Consider the following 6960-nt stretch of genomic DNA (forward strand, 5'->3'; position numbering starts at 1 on the left):
GGACCCACCCCCAGGCGCTCTAGTACCCGGAACAGGAACCTGTGCTGGACCCGGTCGAAAGCCTTCTCCTGATCTATGCTTATTAGAGCAAGAGGCAGCTTACGCTCCTCCGCCCAGTCCAGCACGTCCCGGATCAGCAGCAAGTTCCAGCTGCACGACCTCCCGGGGACGCCGCACGTCTGGTCCTGCCTCACCAACCTGCCCATTACTTGCTTTAGGCGAAGAGTCGCCACCTTTGCCAGTATTTTGTAATCGGCTGTGAGCAGAGTTAGCGGGCGCCAGTTCTTGAGCTCCGTGCGGCTCCCGGACTTAAACACAAGCGCCAGAACACCCTTCCTCATGGAGTCCAACAAGGTCCCCTTCTCCAAGAGGACCTTATAGACCTCCAGGAGGTCAGGGCCCAGCAGCTCCCAAAAGGTGCAGTAAAACTCCTTGGGGAGACCATCGCTCCCCGAGGCTCTCCCACTCCTCATGGAGCGTACTGCCGCCGTGAGCTCCCCCAATGATTGGGGTGCCTCCAGCAACTGTGCTTCCTCCTCCCCCATTCTCTTTTCAATGACCCCTAACAAGGCCTCCTGCTCAGCAGGGTCACAGTCCCGCTCAGAGAACAGGCCTTTGTAGAAGGTCTGTGCCACCTCCAGCATCTGCTGCGGCCTGGTGACAAGCCCGCCGTCCCCCTCCAGGCTATGCATGGCTGCAGACTCCCGCCTTGCCTTCGCTGCCTGAAAGAAATAAGCAGAGGGCCTCTCCCCTTCCTCCAACTCTCGGACCCGGCCTTGGAAAGCCAGGGACCGCACCCTCCTCTCTAGGAGCTCTCTAATGCGGTCCTTTACCCCCTGGACTACTTCCCACCTGACGCTCACCCCAGCATTGAGCAGTCCGTGCAAATATGTCAGGGAGCTTGTCCATCTACTTACCTGAGCCCGGGCCCACCTTCGCTCTGCTGCAGCAAAACCAATACAAAAGGCCCTGATGCGGACCTTTGCGGCCTCCCACCACTCCGCCACCGAGTGGTAAAATGGCCGCAAGGCCCGCACGGATGGAAAGAAAGCCTCAAAGCTACCTCTGAAACTCTCTAACTTTAACAGTGAAACATTAAAGCGCCAGAAGCCTGGCCCCCAAGCCTGCTCATTACTTGCAACGGACACCGAGATCGCATGATCCGACATCCACACTAGCAGCAGGGCTGCATCCAGCCCGGATTGCCCCTTTCCTACGAAAACATAATCCAGGCGGCTGGCAGCCCCCCTAGAGTTGCGCCAGGTGTTACCCGCCACTCCCAGATGTACTTCCTTCCATACATCCACCAGGCCAAATTGTTTTACCAGGGCTGCCAGGGCCTCCACCTCGCCCTCCATCCCCCCAGCACCTCCCTTCCCGTCAGCCCTATCCAGAGAGACATTAAAATCCCCCCCCAATATTATGCTCCGGGCAGTACATAAAACGCTGGGCAAGTCTCTAAAAAACTCCAACCTTCTCCCTCTCTGTGCTGGTGCATAAACATTTATGACCCTAAATTTAGAGCCCCCTATACAGAAATCCACCCACAAAACCCTCCCAGCTATCTCCCCCACCACCTCCTCAACCCTGAAGCTATTCCCCTTAAATAAAATCCCCACCTCATCGGAATGCACGTTGCCCACAGTCCAAGCAGAGGGCCCCCAACCCCACTCCCGGGAGAAGGCCTCCACATCCCCCTGATCTTTTAAATGGGCCTCTTGTAGTAAAAAAACATCACCCCTCATTGCAGCTGGTGACGTAAACACTGCCGTCCTCTTTACAGGGTCTCTCAGGCCCCGTACATTCAAAGGTTTTAAACCATCCCCTGTGAACAAACCACACACAACTTAAATCAAACCTCCCCGCCAGCCCCACCCCCCCCCCCCCCTCCCATCCTTTCCCCCTAACCCGGGTCCATCCCCATGGCCTCTACAAGGCCCTCCACATCCCATCCCTCCAATAACCCAGAAGGGGACCCCACCTCCATCTCCATCTCCATTTCCCTCTCCGTACCCAAAGTATCCCCCTCCGATGCTCCCGCCAACACCTCAAACCTGTTGGCCAGGAGTATCTGCGGTCCCGCTTTCACCTTTCTCGGGCAGTCCTCTCCACCTGAGGGGGGTCGCTTCCTCACCGACGCCACGGCCCAGTCTGCCACTGCCCCATCCCCCATCGTCGGACTGTCTCCCCACTCTGCCGGCGTAGCCAGGTCCGCTGTGGTCAGGAGCGCGACCCCCTCCTCCGAATGGGTCAGTCCCTCTCCTGTAACGCTCTGCCCCGACGACAGGAACAGCTCCTGTGACACATCCCCTGCAAAACCGGCCTTAGATCTTCTCACCGCACAGACCCCCACTCCGCCGGGGGCCTGCTCCCCCGCTGCCCCAGCCCTGCCCCCCTGGTGCTGCACTGGCCCCAGCCCAAAGACCTGCACGAACCCCGCGCTGATGGCCAGGCCAGGGCCGCGTGCCGAAGCAGAGCCTGCCCCAGCATCGATTACTGGCCCAGAAGCCGCCGCCTCATGAGGAGCAAACCCTGGTACCATGCCCCGCTTATCCTGAACCGGAACGGGATCCTGTGCATAAGCTGGATCCACCACCCCATCACCACCACTCCCAGGCTCCAGTGCGCCGCCCGGCACTGTGTTTGCTTCTCCCACTGGGCCTGACGCAGGACCCGCAGCAGGCACAGCTCCCGACACGGACCCCGGATCCGAACCAGCCCCCACTGCCGGCGCAGGTGCAGGTGTTGTAGTCACTGCCGTCTCCTCCACTGGACCAAGCACAGGAACTGGAACTGGAACTGTAGCGGGAGCGGGAGCGGGAGTGGGAGCGGGAGCGGACCCCGGCCCCCCCTCCGCCCCAGCGGCCTGCCGTCCCTCTGAGGCCTCTCTTCCTGAACTCCCTGCTACCGCCGGCCCTCCAAGGCTAGCTGAGCCCCCTAGTGGCCCCACATAGTGATCCAGTCCTTCTTGGTCCATACGCAGCGTATCTGCATAGGACCTGCTCCGTTCTGGGCATGCCCGGAAAAGATGCTCGGTACTGCCACACAGACTGCATGCTTTTGGAGCCGTGCAATCTTTGGTGGCGTGCTCCCCAGACAGACAGTATCTGCACCTGTCTGAGTTGCACACCCCTTTCACGTGCCCAAAGGAGCCACATCGCCGACAGTAGATTGGCTGGCCCGGATAGTTCAGGTATCCCCTGTCGGGGCCGATGGAGAAGGCCCCGGGCGGGTGGGCATATCCTCCCACCCCCAGAGGATCCTGCCTAAACCGGACCATGAAACGCCGCTTCCCGTTCCAAAACCCATACCTGTCCTTTAGTTTCACTCCCTCTCGCACATCGACGCAGTAACGCCTCAAAAAACAGATGATGTCTTCCTCCTGGACATAAGGGTTGTACATATGGATCGTCAAGGGCCGGATCGCTTTCGAATACAAAAACTCCACCCGCAGTCCTTGTAAAGCCGGTACGTCTTTCCTTTCCACAAAACGGGAGTGCAAATTAAAACACGCTGCCTCTGAAAAAAACGTAACGTCAAAGAAACCTCGGCTAGAAAAGTCCTGCAGACAGTAAACTGTACTTGCTTCCACCGCCAAGGTCTTCTTTAGAACTTCCATGACAAAAAAATCCAATGTGAAGCTTTTCCTCTTCTCCAGGTCGTCCATCTCGAACCGTACCGTGTTTCTCAACCGCACCCGATGGGCCGGTACTCCTTCCTCCAGAACCGCCATCGCCTTCCCGCAGTCTTGATCCGTAGCCAAAAGGCAGAGGAGCGATGGCCTGAAAATTGGCCACAGCTGGCCGCCGCCGCCCAGGGGGCCGGGAATCCGATCGCGGGGTCCGGCCGGACCCAGTCCCCGCTCGCCATTGGTCCGGAGTGTTCCTCTCCATGGAAATCTTTAGTAAAAGGCGAAAGATTTGTGCGTGATGAAGAGAAACCCGAGCACACGTGGCCTCTCGCCATCACCAGCCGCCGTAGGCCCTCCCGGCCCGGAGCCGCAGGCCCGGAGTTGTCCGCCGGCGCCCCCGCGTGTTATCCACGGAAGAGGGAGAGGAGACGCAATAACCGCCCGACTGGCAGAGGGCGCAAGCGAGCCACGGACCGCTGCAAACCGGCTCGCCAGCTGACTTAACCAACTTCACTTACCCAGCTAGCTGACGAAGAATGATAGAAAGAACGAACGAAAGAAAGACACGATAAAACTATTTTATTTAAAAAAAATTAAAAAAAAACCTCACAAGGACTCAGTTGCTTGTCTACTCCATGAAGAAAAAGAAGAAGAAGAAAAAGAAGCAGAAGCAGCAGCAGCAGCATTCACCCTTTCCTTTAATATGTAGTCCCCAGATAGGGGACGTATCAGATATTAAACTGATAAGAACAGAAAATTTTTTTTTTTTTTTTTGAAAAATATTTATTCACTCACCACAACTTTGCATTACATATCAAATCCCCGACACACTGCTCCCCTCTGAATGCCAAACCAAATTCACACCCACCACCTCCACAACCCCATCACTCCTCCCCACCCAACACCTCCCCATTACCCCTTACCCACCTAAACCCCTTTTTCTTTACATTTCACACAGGTAAACAAAGCACTAAACTAGTACAGCAAAACCAAATTTCCAAATAAAACCTCCCTCCCTCCAACAACCCCACTTCTGCCGGTGTTATTATGACAAATATCCTTATTAACACAAGCCCCCCTAGCCCTGTAACAGAACTTTCCACCTTTCCCTTGCGGCGTTAAACCCCCACCGCCGCACCTCCCACTGAAAGTGCCGCTCCACCTCCACCCTCACCATCTCCACCACCCCTCTTACCGTCCAGCCTTGCTTTAGTACCCCTCACTCTCCTCGAGCCACCCATAATTTGTACTTAACAAGGCTGAGCAGCAACAATGTTAAAAATTTTTCCTTTCCTTTCTTCCTCCTCACACCTTCTCCAAAAAGCACCCCCTCTCGGTTCACACCCTCCAACACCCTATATCTTCCCTTCATCAAACCCCACACCTTCTGTGCGAATCCACATCCCCAAAACACATGTTGCACGGTTTCCTCCTACCCACAACCCACACGTGGACAAGATCTGTTCTTTGTTAATTTGTGGCGGTACAGGACGTCCCGTACGGGCAGGCGCCCATACGCCACCATCCAGTTGAGGTCTCTCAAATTGTTGTCCAACCCCTTTAGCTGGACTGCCGTCCACACTTCCCGCCCCAACCCTACGCCTAAGCCCCCACTCTGCCGAAGCTTGCCCCTTAATGCCCTATAGAGCTTTCTGTGGTCTAAAGCCAGCTCCCGATCCCCACACTCTGCATGCCTCTTAGCCCACCTCACCACCCACAAATACTGTGCCGAAGCCACCTCTGCCCTTGGGACCCTGTTGTCCCATTCCACCAAAAACCGAAAAAACCCTGATGCCCCAAATCGCACAAAAAACTAAAACTTATGAATTCTAGGCCCACTCAGGGCCACACAAATATTACAGAAAAACATTGTATCACATTTCAACGGAAAACACAAGACGTCCCTACCCCCCTCCTCCACTGCCTGATACATAACCACTCTCTGTATGTATTCATACCCACCCCACACAAACTTAAATACTGCCCTGGTCAAAGCCCTTCACAACCGAGCTGGCATAATGTACACTCTAGCCAAATAAACCAGGGACGGCATGATGTCCGCCTTCAAGGCTAACACCTTCCCGGTGATTGTTAGCCTTCTTGCCGCCCACAGACCCAACTGATCCTGCTTCCCACACCTCTGTACATTATCGACAACCATTTGAGAAACCCTCCACCAAAACCACACCGTGCCAAGGTGCTAGCCTCGATCCTCCACCCATTCTAATGTGTCTCGCACCTGCTGTAAATTAAATCCTGTGGACCTCCCCTCCACCCCGCACATCTGGTTCTCATTAATTAAAAATGGCATAGCTAGCCGCAGCCGCGCTGTCAACGCCCTAGCGATTATTTTGTAATCCGCACACAGGAGGGTGATGGGTCGCCAATTGCGGAGGTCCAAAGGATCTCCCTTTTTGTACAACAGGGTCACCACCCCCTCCCTCATTGATGGTGTCAGCTCCCCCTGTGCGAAAACCTCCTGTACCGCTTCCACAAAGTCCTCCCCCAGAATGTCCCAGAATTCTAGATAAAATTCTTTGGGCAGACCATCCAACCCAGGCACCTTGCCCCCCTTCATCCCCACTAGAGCACTGCGAAGCTCCTCCAAACTAATTGGGAGCTCTAGGGCTGCTCGCACCCCCTCTGGCACTCCCGCTGCCACCAAACCCGCAAACCATTTGCTAGCTGCCCCCTCAACCTCCCTCTGACCAAACAGCTCTGCATAAAATTCAGAGGCTATACTCACCATTTCCTCTGCCCCTGTGTGTATCTGCCCATCCACTTCCCTCAAACCCTCCACCACCCTTTTTTTCTGTGTCGCCCACACTGACTGAAAGAAGTACGCGGAACACTTCTCATCCTTCTCTCTCCTTTCTGCCCTGCTCCTAAAAGAGAAAGAATGTGCATGCTCCTCGAGAAGGCCCCGCATTTCCTCCTTTACTATGACCCACTGTTGTTCGTTAAAGGCCCCGCCCTTATTCCACTCCACATACAGGCGCTCTAGCTGTTTCTGGAGCTTCCAGAACCTGCGCAACTCCCTCCTCTTTTTCCCCCTACAGTACCCCTGTGCCAGCACCTTCGCCTGCACCTTCAGCCCCTCCCACCACTCTATCACTGTGGGGAAAAAGGGCTTTAGGCAGGCCCACCCTCTGTACAGGGCATGGAACTGCTCCTGGAAGGCCTTTTCCTGCAGCACCTGCACGTTCAGCCTCCAGAAACCCCTCCCCACCTTTGGCACGTCCAAACTTAAATCCACCGCCACTCCGCAGTGATCCGAGAAACATAGCGGTACCACCTCAGCCGACCTTACCCTCTGCCCACCCGGTACA

At 55.7% G+C, this 6960-nt stretch overlaps 1 pseudogene; it reads right to left on the minus strand.

Moving 5' to 3' along the window:
* Positions 1–3873: 3873 nt before the first annotated feature.
* Positions 3874–3945, minus strand: LOC135245382 (U5 spliceosomal RNA; annotated as a pseudogene).
* Positions 3946–6960: the final 3015 nt, after the last annotated feature.

Source organism: Anguilla rostrata, chromosome 18 (genome assembly GCF_018555375.3).
Source record: "Anguilla rostrata isolate EN2019 chromosome 18, ASM1855537v3, whole genome shotgun sequence".
In the NCBI taxonomy this organism is placed as follows: domain Eukaryota; kingdom Metazoa; phylum Chordata; class Actinopteri; order Anguilliformes; family Anguillidae; genus Anguilla; species Anguilla rostrata.